At 37.6% G+C, this 13,300-nt stretch overlaps 1 long non-coding RNA gene across 1 annotated transcript in view; it reads right to left on the minus strand.

Annotated features, from left to right (window-relative positions):
* Positions 1-7,560: 7,560 nt before the first annotated feature.
* The window catches only part of LOC140844283 (uncharacterized), a 224,885-nt gene continuing 219,145 nt past the window's right edge, over positions 7,561-13,300 (minus strand). Inside the window, exon 4 of the long non-coding RNA XR_012122430.1 lies at positions 7,561-8,056. This is a non-coding gene — a long non-coding RNA (uncharacterized lncRNA). The remainder of the gene's footprint in view (positions 8,057-13,300) is intronic.

Genomic DNA, 13,300 nt, shown 5'->3' on the forward strand with positions numbered 1-13,300 from the left:
TGGTACTCTTGCTTACCTTTGGACCATGTATCCTCAATAGACTGATGACTTTTGTTAAAAATAGAATACAGTCTAGCTAATGGTGCTAAGACAACAGTATCAGCCTTTATCTCCTTACAACTGTGAAACCTCATTAGACCCATGACTGGGTCCCCCTTTTTTTCAGATCCAAAGAAAGGGGGGAATGAAAGGGCAAGCTCCTGGATTCTACCTCAGCCAATCAGGAACCGCGTTCTACCTCAGCCAATCAGGACCCAGGGGTCTACCTCAGCCAATTGGGACCCGGATCCTATTTCAGCCAATCGGAGCTTAGTCTCTCTCTCCCCTCCAGTCAGCAAGAAGTGTACCCACCACCCCTGGACCCTGCCAACTGACCAGAGCCACAGCCATCACCCCCTCAACTATCCCCAGGCCCAGCTAATCAGCCAGGGCCATGGCCATCAACCCCCAAACCGCCCTGGAAACGTATAAAACCTTTGTTCTGGGGAAAACACAGGCTCTCTCTGGCACCTGGCCACTGCATTGGCACGGGTGTGAGATTGAGCTCGGGCTAGCTCGAATAAAGGCTCCTTGCTTTTGCATCCGTGTTGGCTCCTTGGTGGTCTCCTTGGGATTCATGACTTCGGGCACAACAAAGAGTTGCAGATATAATTAGTTAAGTTATGCAGAGTCATAGTGGAGTTCAGTAGACCCAAAATCCAATAAGTCCTTACAATAAGACATTGTGACAGTAAACAGAGAGAATGCCATGTGACAGCAGAGACAGAGATCAGAGCGATGGAAGCCATGGAATGTCAAGGAACAACAGCCACCATGAGAAGCCAGGGTCAGGCAGGGAAGCATTCTGTTCAGAGTCTCAGGGAGCATGGCTCTGTCAGCACCTTGATTTGGGTCTTCTATCCTTGAGAACCGTGAGAGAATAAATTTCTGTTGCGTTCAGCACTCAATCTGTGGCACTTTGTTATAGTAGCCTAGGAAACTAATACAAGGAGAGAGTAGCAGATGACTAGAAGGCAATCAGTCAGTCTAATCTGGTCAGTGCTGCCAGAGCAGGGGAAAGAAGCCAAAGAAGGAATGGCATGGTGGGATGGACAGGTGTAGAAGATAGATCTTAGTAGTGCCTACAGATACCAGAGGCAAGACCATAGTGGGTAGGTGAGACTGGGACACAGGACCAAGGAATGTGTGGCAAGGATACGTGCACAGCCAGGGAATGCATGACATCATCAGCATGAGACAGGGAATGAGCCTCACAAGGGAGCCCATTAAGGTCCAGAGGGGTCACTTGGATTTGAGCCTCCATCAGCATGCGGTCTCTTAAGACCACCAGCAGTCCACATCAAGATCATCTATCAACAAGATAAGAAAATGGCCCCAAGCTGCCCAGGGAAAAGCCCAGCTTATATATTTTTCTACCTTTTCCTCTCACCCCATCATCCAAGAAGAAAGGATGTGAAGGAAGGATACTAAAGGAGAGCAGACTCCCGGACCTCACTCCCACCAGCCTGACTGTGTTTATAGGTGCACTGGAGCATAGGGGAGCTGCTGCTGATCAGGAAATAAAAAGGGGAGTTTGATTTCAGATATGAATTTGAAGTTTTAAAATTAAAAGGCCTTCACCTTAAGAACTAAAATAAAACTATTTTAATAACCTAAAGAGATATAAAATGCTCTGAAATTAGATATCATGAAAGGCATCTGCTCTTCTATGGGAAAGAGAGGGATCAATCTAACACTGTTGAGAGTTGTTATTAGAAATAATAAAACTGGTTTAGTTTTACATCCCAATGAATCAAGACTCTTAACTAAACTGTAGGTTATAATAATAATAATTAAACAATAATATGATGGTACTAATGATTGTATCTTTTCATATAATCAGCAAAATGTTTCTTATGTGTAAGTTAAGACTTCCTTTCCTATAATCTAAGGGCAAAGCTCCTTTTGGTCCTAACATGAAACAAAGATTTATTGATAAGCAAAGGATTAAAAAGACTCAGTGAATTTGGCAAGACTTGTGGGTTTATAAATGATGAACATTGAGTAAGTGAATGGTGGAGGTAAAGGAGGTCTCCAGGGAGTCTTGTGCCTTGAAATATAATGAGTTTCTTTGGGGAGTAATTCATTAGGAAATGAGAAAGCAAATGCTCTGTCAAGAGGAAGCTCTCAAAACTATTACTCTGTTTTAATCAGCAGGCTTGATTTTCCACTAAGTACAAGAAAAAATGTTTTCCCTGGCCAGGCAACTCTTTCAACAGGAGACTTTGTTGGTTTTCAATAAAGCAAAATATTTAGAAATCTTAGAGACTGACCCACCTCAAAAGGTTTGAGGAATTTCAGAGCCAGGAAAATATGAAATAATTTTAATTATTATAGAAGACAAAGTTGTTAACCTTAAGTAAGCAGCATTGTTTTACATTTTAGAGCTAGATGTGTTCCCTTAGGAAAACATCTTCACCTCTCCTAGCTTCAATTTCCTCCTCTGCAAATGAAAATAAGGATACATCTCACATAGAGGTGTTATTTAGTTTAAAATGACACATTGAAAGTACTTACCAAAAAAGAGCTAATAAATAGCAGAGCCAGGATTCAAGCCCTAGCCAGTTTGACTACAAAACCCAAGTTCTCAATTTTTGCTTTCTATTGACTCTACTTTCAGAGAGAATTGTCATGAAGACCACATAGGAACACAGGAATAAAGGTATGAAAGGCAATATAAATATAAATTTACAGTCTGCCAAGATAGATCCAGGCTTTACAATCACAACTAAAGGCTTTTGGCAGTGATTTGAAGAAGAAAAGAAAGAGCTCCATTAGAGAATAAAATATATATACTTTTTGTTCACTGCTCTACCCTAACTCCTTAATGCATAATGCTGGCTTATTATATATGTGTTTGTTGAAAGGATGGCACATAATCGAACATGTATCAAAAGAAAGAACACATTTGACAAACACCTATTTTGAGAGTAAGCCCTATAAAGATGGTGACATCATTATACTTAAAGCTCTAGCACACATAAAAAAGGCCTATTATATTTTAGGTAATCTTCTGTATAGATGTTGATTATTTTGAACTTGGCAAAGTATGTGAATAATAGGAAAATATCATTTTGGAAGATGTTATGACATAAAAAAGTAATACATATTTTTAGAAAATTCTTCAGTTGTTATCTAATCACATATATTAATTGAAAATAGATTATAATTAATCTGACAAAGGCTTTTTGAGCCCTCTAAGCCTAAACTTTGATGTCCATTGTAGCAAGAATCTTGCTAAGTCTTGGTTTAGTGAGAATCCCCTCGTCCGCATCTCCACCCCAACATCTGATCAAATTCCTCATCCTTCAACATCGTCCAGCTTACATCTGACCACTCTGGACTGTCTTCACCAAGGATCCTGTTAGTTATATTTAACAAGATTTCCCCTTCCCTCTGATGTTTCCTCTAAGTAATCTTCCATCCACTAAATAATAGAAGTCTAATCATTAAGCCAAGCAGCACAGAGAGAAAATGATGTAGAAGAAGTTGGAACATAGGTCATAACAGTGTCAAGCACATCATATTCTCTATCCAACCTCCATACAATTTCATCTCACTCATCAACAAGACAACCTCAGAGCATTACTATTATATGCACCACTCCTTTGGGTGCATGAATTGCTATTTGCCTGCTATGTTTGTAGGAAGTCACAAGTTTGAAAATTTTGGCATAGCACAGAATATATCTTACATTTCTTTCATATTATGCTCCTAAGCCAGAGGGGTGGTGTGCCAGAAGTAGGCGCTTGACACATATGTTACTAAAGAATCACAAAATGTGACAGTGGGAAGAAAATGAGGTACTGTGATCCAGTTTCTCCTTTCATAAATAAGGAACTTAGTCTCAGATATGCTATGTATCTAGTCCAGAGACTCTGCTGAATAAGTGTCAGAGAACTTAAGACTTAAGACTCTGAAGTTTAAATTTTCTATTTCACCATGTTGTGCCCCCTCTCCCTGAATAGTGAATGAATAATAAATGAACTTATTTTTTTAATGGAATGTCATTTCTCAGACTTTGTGGATGCCTGGTGCTGTGAAGGTATTCCGGTCTTGATTAATATCAAAGAAGGTTTAACCATGAAGGAAAATGTAAGAATGAGAGGCACATTTTCTCGTTACGTTTCCTTAAATGTCATGGCCTTTTATTAACCATTAAAAGAGCATCTGAAATACTGCCCAATAAGCAATTGTGTTTCTCAAGCAATATGAGGGAAGGAATTTTGTCTGTCTTGGTGCAAACCTTTTATCCTCTCTGGAGTCATCCAAACTTCCTTCTATGACTGAAACATTTCAAGTAAGTGGACAGGCTATTGTTTTTACTTCAAGGTAAGTATTTTAGTTTTAAACCTTTTCTTTGGCCACAGTTTCATGGAAATGTATGAGACCAAAAAATGCCCAAAAGTAAATAGTGGGTTTAGATGGCAGCTGCTGCAAGTGACACTCTGAATGTAAATATATTCTTCATATTGTGTATTGGGCCAAAATTCAGCACTAAGATCCTGGACCTAATGCTAGTGCCCCTTCTCTGGGGCCAAAGCATGGCACAGTGCAGGCACCCCTGGGGCTCAAAGCCTTCCACCTATCATCTGAGTTCTTAGGCTATATCCTTCCAATCTGGGAGGGTCACCAGCCTACAAATGATAGGATTCTGGTAACAACTCCCTACTTAGACTGGGGTAACTGTTTCATTGAGTTACTGGAATCTTAAAAGGCAAGGAAAGGTAATATAGATATCATTAAAGTAAATAATTTAAGTTCTCAGTAGTACATAATAAAGATACTAAACTTTTTGATATCCTCTCAGAGAAAGTATCATTTGGTATTTTGTGTCCTTCAATGATTTTACCTAAACTGAGAGTTAACTATACATGTAGTTATATAGATGTATATAAATATGTATATATTTATACATCTACAGGGTTTTTTGTGTGTATGTGTGTGTGTATATATATATTAGACAGATTCAGATACATGTATATATCCTTGGTGAATACTACAAAGGATACAATAGTGTGTCTAAGCAGTGCCACTGGATTGCATGATAAAAAAAGAAAATGAACATTCTAAATGCATATATGGGGAATGTTCAGTCTTATAAATAATCAAATTAATGCAAATTAAAACAATGAGATTATATTTTCTTGCTACTGAATGGACAGACTTTTAAGATAAGTTGCAATTGGCAATGATAGTGAAGAGGTAGTAAAATTTCTAAGCTAAACAGTAGAAGGTGCAATTGCAATGTGGATCTATCATTTTCAAAAGCAATGTATCAGTGCTTATGAACAGAAAGATATCTCAGTAATCCCATTCTCAGAAATTATTCTGGAGAAACATTCATTTAAGCTTTTTTTCTCCTTTCAGTTAAGATATTGAGTGCAATATTAACTATATACCTAAAAATAAGAAATAATTAAAAATGTCCAACATTATGGTATTCCCACTCAATGGAATATAAGTATTTTAAAACATTTAAAAAATTTGTAACATCATGTCACATATACATAAAATTAAAAGAGTAAAGTATAAACTTTATGTTCATGAATTTACTATTTATATGTTTTATGTTCTTTGATTATAACAACACAAAATATATTTGCCTAAATTTTTGTGTAAGCGTAACATCCTTTAATTATTTTAAACTTTTGGCATGAGGATTGCTTTTTAATTTTCTTTTTAATTTTTAATATTATGTTATTTTTCCAATTAAAATGAGGAAAAATAGACTGAGTCAGATTCTATTGGCAGAAAATGCAGCTATTTTCTCCTTGTAGAGGGTGTGTGTGTCCATGATAAGGAGCATAGGTTTTGAAGTCAGTAGAAGAGATGAGTTTGCAGCTGCCCCCTCCCTTGGAAGCTGTGTGGCCTTGGAAAAATAATTTATGCTTTCTGAGTATCAGTTTCCTCTTATGTAAGGAAAAGATCATTGTTTTAATAGTCATGGAGATTAAGTGAAATAAAGTATCATTTAGCAAAGTTTCTGTCTTACAATAAATGCTCAAGAAACAACAGTTCTGTTCTTTTCATATTTGGCAGCAACCAATTTAAGTTCACAAAAATATTATCCAGTAAGTCTCTTTAATGCCAGAGGGTCTAAATAAAAAGTAAAAAACAAACAAAGGACTGTCAAGAATATATCAGATAAGCTGTTCCATTTTGAACCTTACCAGGACAACATACTTTTAAGAATGCAATTTTTTTCCATTTTCTTTGAGGTACTTTGAATCTTGAAGTACAAAAGGTTATTGCAATGGAAAAGCTTTTACAAAATTAAACTTAATCTATATAATCCATATTGACACTTGAATAGGGACACTGAAAATTACATCAAGTATATTGATTTGTCTATAGAAATAAAAATCTCTGAGTAGTTGACATATTATAAAAAACCCTTATTCTCTCCCCCCACCTCCACATATCTTATATACCTATGTGTGTGTCTGTCTGTAAGTCTCCTGAAAGAGTTCCTCTTCCCCGTCCCTGCTCCCACCCAGTTCTACCAAATGAATGAGTAGTTTACACTTTTGATTCCCAGTGGGGTCTGGCCTATTTCACGTGGGCACAATGATTGTAGGTTCCAAAGGATCTCACTGACGTACGTATTACAGAGAGCTTCTAATTCAAAAAATCCATAGAGACAGCTCTTAGATTTTCAAATATCCAGTTTTAACTTGAAAGCTGTGCACATTCATTGTAGGAAGACATAACAATGGCTCCTCAACACTGTTCTTTTCAATATAACTGCACTTGAAAGGAATTCAGTTTCTTTAGCAAAAAAAAGCCTCTCAAGGACATGAGGTCCTGGGTGTTCATCTTAGAAAGACTCCATGTGAGAAGAGCTGCTGTAGTTTCTTTTGAACATTCTACCACTACCTCAGCTCATCTGGATCAGCATTGGGTGGGAGACAGTATTTCTAACTTAAGATGTGGGGTGAGACTGATGAAAAATCAGTGAGATTTATCACATTCCCTTTATGAGGTATTTTGGCAGCACAGTGACCCAGGCAGTTAGGAGGCATATTGCATAATAACAATGTAATGAGATCTTGGAGAATGTATTCTCCAGTGAGTGTTTCACTGGGAAATGTACTTTATTAGATGCTTTTATAAGTAAATCTTTCCCTAAACCCCAATGAGAGCCTGTAACATCTTTGAAAAATGAATATGAACTCATAATCAGAATTTCCTCTAGTCAAACCCTGTGGCTGGTAAACAGAAATTCCTTCCATGAAGGAAATTCATCCTTTCTTTAGACAGAATAGGTCAAAATATCTACTCTCTGAGTTACCTATCTTCAACAAAGAATTCATTTTTTTAAAAAAAAGCACAGACCTATATGAACTAATTACTACATCCATTTTGAAAGATGCCTAAAAGAAATTCATTGAGTGATTATTCTATCCACTTTTTATTCATTCATTCTGTATATATTTATTGAGTATCTATTATGTACTAGGTACTATTCTAGTGAATCAGAAACATTTCTAAACAAAATAGGTAAAAATAATCCCTGCCTTTGTGAAGCATCCATTCTAGATGAAGGGGACAGAAAATAAACAAGAAAAATAAAATCATATAAATAATATGGTGTGTTGTAATTGCAGGTATTTGACAGAAGAATATTTGAGCACACAGAACAACACGTAAGAAGGCCTTAAGACAAAAGCATGCCTTAGCTGAGAAGAGCCAAACAGGGAGCATCTGAGCCAGAGTGAATGAGGAGGAAACGAGCAGGACACTCAGACAGCTCAGTAATGTGTGGGGTCACTGTTAGGACACTGGTTTTTGCTCTAAGAAAGTGAGGAGCCAGTGAAGAATTTGGTGCAGAGGAGCAATGCTAACTCACTTGCATGTTAAAGGGATTGCTCTGGGTGCAGGGATGGAATAGTATTAAGTCCGGGGTCTTCAGGGAAGCCTTACCTGATATAGCCATCTCAGAGGAGCCATCCCACCAGCGAACTTCTAACACATTCACGTATTCATTCAACAACACTTCCTGAACATCAGCACTCTGAAGGAGATGGAAAAACAGAAATGAGTGGTATCTTCTCATATTTAGACAGCCCAGCATTCGAAATTCATTCCTATTTGGGAAAATCCTCTTTTTATAGGCCTTTTAATGTGCCATGGAGTCCCACCTTTCCTCCTGCAAAGAATAGTTCAGGAGATTTAGATTAAAGATGGTGGTGTGAGAGGAGAGACAGAGGCTTCCTCCTAAAACTGGATACAATTAGAAAATATAGTTGGCGCAACTAATCCTGAGAGAGCAACAGGAAAGAGGACTGTGCCAGACTGCATACACCTGTAGAAAAGAGCAGACACAAAGGAACAGGGTAATGTACCAAAGCTGTGGCCCGGCAGGACCCAAGCCCATCTACACCCCAGCTCACCGGTGGGAGGAAGAGAAATGGAGCAGAGAGGGAGTGGAGGCCTGAGACTGATGAATACCTAGCTCCGGAGATCTGCTCTGGGAGCACAAACCTACATTTCATGGTGCTTTCATGATACTCATGTGATTACAGGGTTGGAAAGCTAATACAGGCAGAATTCCTGATTCTAGCTCCTTGTGGAAAGCAGGGATCCATATCCGGCTGCTCTGGGACAAAAGCTTATACCTGTGTGCTCAGCCCACTGGTTCAGGCAGTGGAGACAGGCATACAAGCCGGGAAGCAGGAAACAGTTCTTTCCTCCCCCCAGGCACCAATACCGCTCTACTGCAACCCCGACACTGCTTCAGGGACTGAGCAGTTCCAGAGAGTAGAGCTTCTGGAGACTAGAGGGCACCATATACAAATATGAAACACCAAAGGAACCTGGTTCAGAGTTAAATTAATATAACTCCAGAAAATATATAAATGACATGGATCCTATGACTCATCCTGAAAGGGAATTCAAATAAAAATCATCTACATGCTATTGGAGGTACAGAAAGATATATATACAGAGATCCAATCATTGAAGAGCACAATGGAAGGTATTAAAAGCAGGTTGGATATGGTGGAGGAGACAATAAATTAAATAGAAATTAGAGAAGAGGAATACAAAGAAGCTGAGGCACAGAGAGAAAAAAGGACGTCTAAGAATGAAAGAATGTTGAGAGAACTGCGTGACCAATCTAAACGAAACAATACTCACATTATAAGGATACCAGAAGAAGAAGAGAAAGAGAAAGGGATAGAAAGTGTCTTTGAGGAATGCTGAAAACTTCCCCAGTCTGGGAAAGGAGATAGTCTCTCAGGCTATGGAGATGCACAGATCTTCCAACACAAGGGACCCAAGGAAGATAACACGAAGACATATAGTAATTAAAATGGCAAAGATCAAGGATAAGGACAGATTGTTAAAAGCAGCCAGAGAGAGAAATGAGGTCACATACAAAGGAAAACCCATCAGGCTAACATCAGACTTCTCAGCAGAAACCTTACAGAAGGCCAGAAGGGAGTGGCATGATGTGTTTAATGCCATGAAGCAGAAGGGCCTGGAACTAAGATTACTTTATCCGGCAAGATTATCATTTAAATTTGAAAGAGGGATTAAACAATTTGCAGATAAGCAAAAGCTGAGAGAATTTACCTCCCACAAACCATCTCTACAGTCTATTTTGGAGGGATTACTACAGATGGAAGTGTTCTCAAGGTTGAATAGTTGTCACCAGAGGAAATAAAACCACAGTAAAGAAAGTAAAATGGCTAATTACTAAGCAAATGCAAAATTAAATTAACTATCCCCAAAGTCAGTCAAGGGATAAAGAGTACAGAATAGGATACCTAATATACAAAAAATGGAGGATAAAGAAATAGGAAGAGAAAAAGAAAGAACCTTTAGATTGTTTTTGTAACAGCATAGCAAGTGAGTTAAGTTAGACTCTTAGATAGCAAGGAAATTAACCTTGAACCTTTGGTAATCACAAATCTAAAGCCTGCAATGGCAATAAGTACATACCTATCGATAATCACCCTAAATGTAAGTGGACTGAATGCACCAATCAAAAGACAGAGTCACTGAGTGGATAAGAAAACAAGACCCATTTACATGCTGCCTAAAAGAGACTCACTTTAAACCCAAAGACATACACAGACTAAAAATGAGGGGGTATAAAAAGATATTTTTTTACAACAGAGAGAAAAAAGCAGGAGTTGCAGTACTTGTATCAGACAAAATAGACTTCAACACACAGAAAGCAACAAGAGACAAAGAAGGACATTACATAAGTATAAATGGGTCAATCCAACAAGAAGATATAACCATTATAAATATCTATGCTCCCAACACAGGAGCACCAGCATATGTGAAACAAACACTAACAGAATTAAAGGAGGAAATAGAATGCAATGCATTCATTCTAGGAGACTTCAGTACTCCACTCACTCTGCAGGACAGATCAACCACACAAAAGATAAGTAAGGACACAGATGCAGTGAACAACACAATAGAACAGATGGACCTAACAGACATCTACAGAACTCTACACCCAAAAGCAACAGAACACACATTCTTCTCAAGTGCACATGGACCATTTTCAAGAACAGATCATATACTAGGCCACAAAAAGAGCCTCAGTAAATTCAAAAAGAATGAAATTGTACCAATCAGTTTCTCAGATCACAAAGGTATGAAACTAGAAATAAATTATGCAAAGGAAATGAAAAGCCCATAAACACATGGAGCCTTCACAACATGCTCCTAAATAACCAGTGGATCAATCACCAAATAAAAACAGAGATCAAGCAATATATGGAGACAAATGACAACAATAATTCAACACCACAAATTCTGTGGAATGCAGCCAAGGCTGTGCTAAGAGGAAAGTATATTGCAATACAGGCCTACCTCAAGGAAGAAGAACAATCCATATAAGCAGTCTAAACTCACAATTAATGAAACTAGAAAAAGAACAACATATGAAGCCCAAAGTCAGTAGAAGGAGGGACATAATAAAGATTACAGCAGAAATAAATAAAATTGAGAAGAATAAAACAATAGAAAGAATCAATGAAAACAAGAGCTGGTTCCTCAAGAAAATAAACAAAATAGATAAACCCCTAGCCAGACTTATCAAGAAAAAAAGAGAGTCTACTCATGTAAACGGAATCAGAAATGAGAAAGGAAAAATCACTACGGACACCACAGAAATACAAAGAATTATTAGAGAATACTATGAAAAATTATATGCTAACAAACTGGATAACCTAGAAGAAATGGACAACTTTATAGAAAAATACAACCTTCCAAGGCTGACCAAGGAAGAAACAGAAAATCTGAACAGACCAATTACCAGCAATGAAATAGAACTGGTAATCAAAAACCTACCTAAGAACAAAGCCCCTGGACCAGACGGCTTTACCACTGATTTTTATCAAACATTTAGTGAAGACCTAATACCTATCCTCCTTAAAGTTTTCCAAAAAATAGAAGAGGAGGGAATACTTCCAAACTCATTCTATGAGGCTAGCATCACTCTAATACCAAAACCAGGCAAAGAGACCACAAAAAAAGAAAATTACAGACCGATATCCCTGATGAACATAGATGCAAAAATACTCAACAAAATATTAGCAAACCAAATTAAAAAATACATCAAAAAGATCATCCATCATTATCAAGTAGGATTTATGCCAGGGATGCAAGGATAGTACAACATTCAAAAATCCATCAACATCATCCACCACATCAACAAAAAGAAGGACAAAAACCACATGATCATCTCCATAGATGCTGAAAAAGCATTCGACAAAATTCAACATCCATTCATGATAAAAACTCTCAACAAAATGGGTATAGAGGGCAAGTACCTCAACATAATAAAGGCCATATATGACAAACCCACAGCCAACATCATACTTAACAGCAAGAAGTTGAAAGCTTTTCCTTTAAGATTGGGAACAAGACAAGGATGCCCACTTTCTCCACTTCTATTCAACATAGTACTGGAGTTCCTAGTGATGGCAATCAGACAACACAAAGAAATACAAGGCATCCAGATTGGCAAGGAAGAAGTTAAACTGTCCCTTTTTGCAGATGACATAAAAAACCCTAAAGAATCCCTTTTTGAAATTGTACACAAAAAACCCTAAAGAATCTACTCCAAAACTACAAGATCTAGTATCTAAATTCAGCAAAGTTGTCGGATACAAAATTAATACACAGAAATCTGTGGCATTCCTGTACACTAACAATGAACTAGCAGAGAGAGAAATCAGGAAAACAATTCCATTCACAACTGCATCAAAAAGAATCAAATACCTAGGAATAAACCTAACCAAAGAAGTGAAAGACCTATACACTGAAAACTATAAGACACTCATGAGAGAAATTAAAGAAGATACCAATAAATGGAAACACATCCCATGCTTATGGATAGGAAGAATTAATATTGTCAAAATGGCCATCTTGCCTAAAGCAATCTATAGATTCAATGCAATTCCTATCAAAATACCAACAGCATTCTTCAACGAACTAGAGAAAATCATCCTAAAATTCATAGGGAACCACGAAAGACCTGGAATAGCCAAAGCAATCCTGTGAAGGAATAATAAAGCAGGGGGAATTATGCTCCCCAACTTCAAGCTCTTCTACAAAGCCACAGCAATCAAGACAATTTGGTACTGGCAGAAGATCACACCCATAGACCAATGGAACAGACTAGAGGGCTCTGATATAAACCCAACCATATATGGTCAATTAATAAATGATAGAGCCATGGATATACAATGCGGAAATGACAGCCTCTTCAACAGCTGGTGTTGGCAAAACTGGACAGCTACGTGCAAGAGAATGAAACTGGATTATTGTTTAACCCCATACACAAAAGTAAATTCGAAATGGATTAAAGATTTGAATGTAAATCATGAAACCATAAAACTCTTAGAAGACAACATAGGCAAACAACTCTTGAATATAAGCATGAGCAACTTCTTTCTGAACCCATCTCCTCGAGAAAGGGGAACAAAAGCAAAAATGAACTCATGGGACTACATCAAACTTAAAAAGTTTTTGTATGGCAAAGGACATCATCAACAAAACAAAAAGGCATCCTACAGTATGGGAGAATGTATTTGTAAATGGCATATCTGATAAGGGGTTAACAACCAAAATACATAAAGAACTTACACACCTCAACCCCAAAAAATCAAATAACCCAATTAACAAATGGGCAGAGGATATGAAGAGACAGTTCTCCAAAGAAGAAATTCAGATGGCCAACAGACAAAGACACTCTACATCACTAATCATCAGGGAAATGCAAATTAAAACC

Source organism: Manis javanica, chromosome 11, assembly GCF_040802235.1.
Source record: "Manis javanica isolate MJ-LG chromosome 11, MJ_LKY, whole genome shotgun sequence".
NCBI classification, from domain to species: domain Eukaryota; kingdom Metazoa; phylum Chordata; class Mammalia; order Pholidota; family Manidae; genus Manis; species Manis javanica.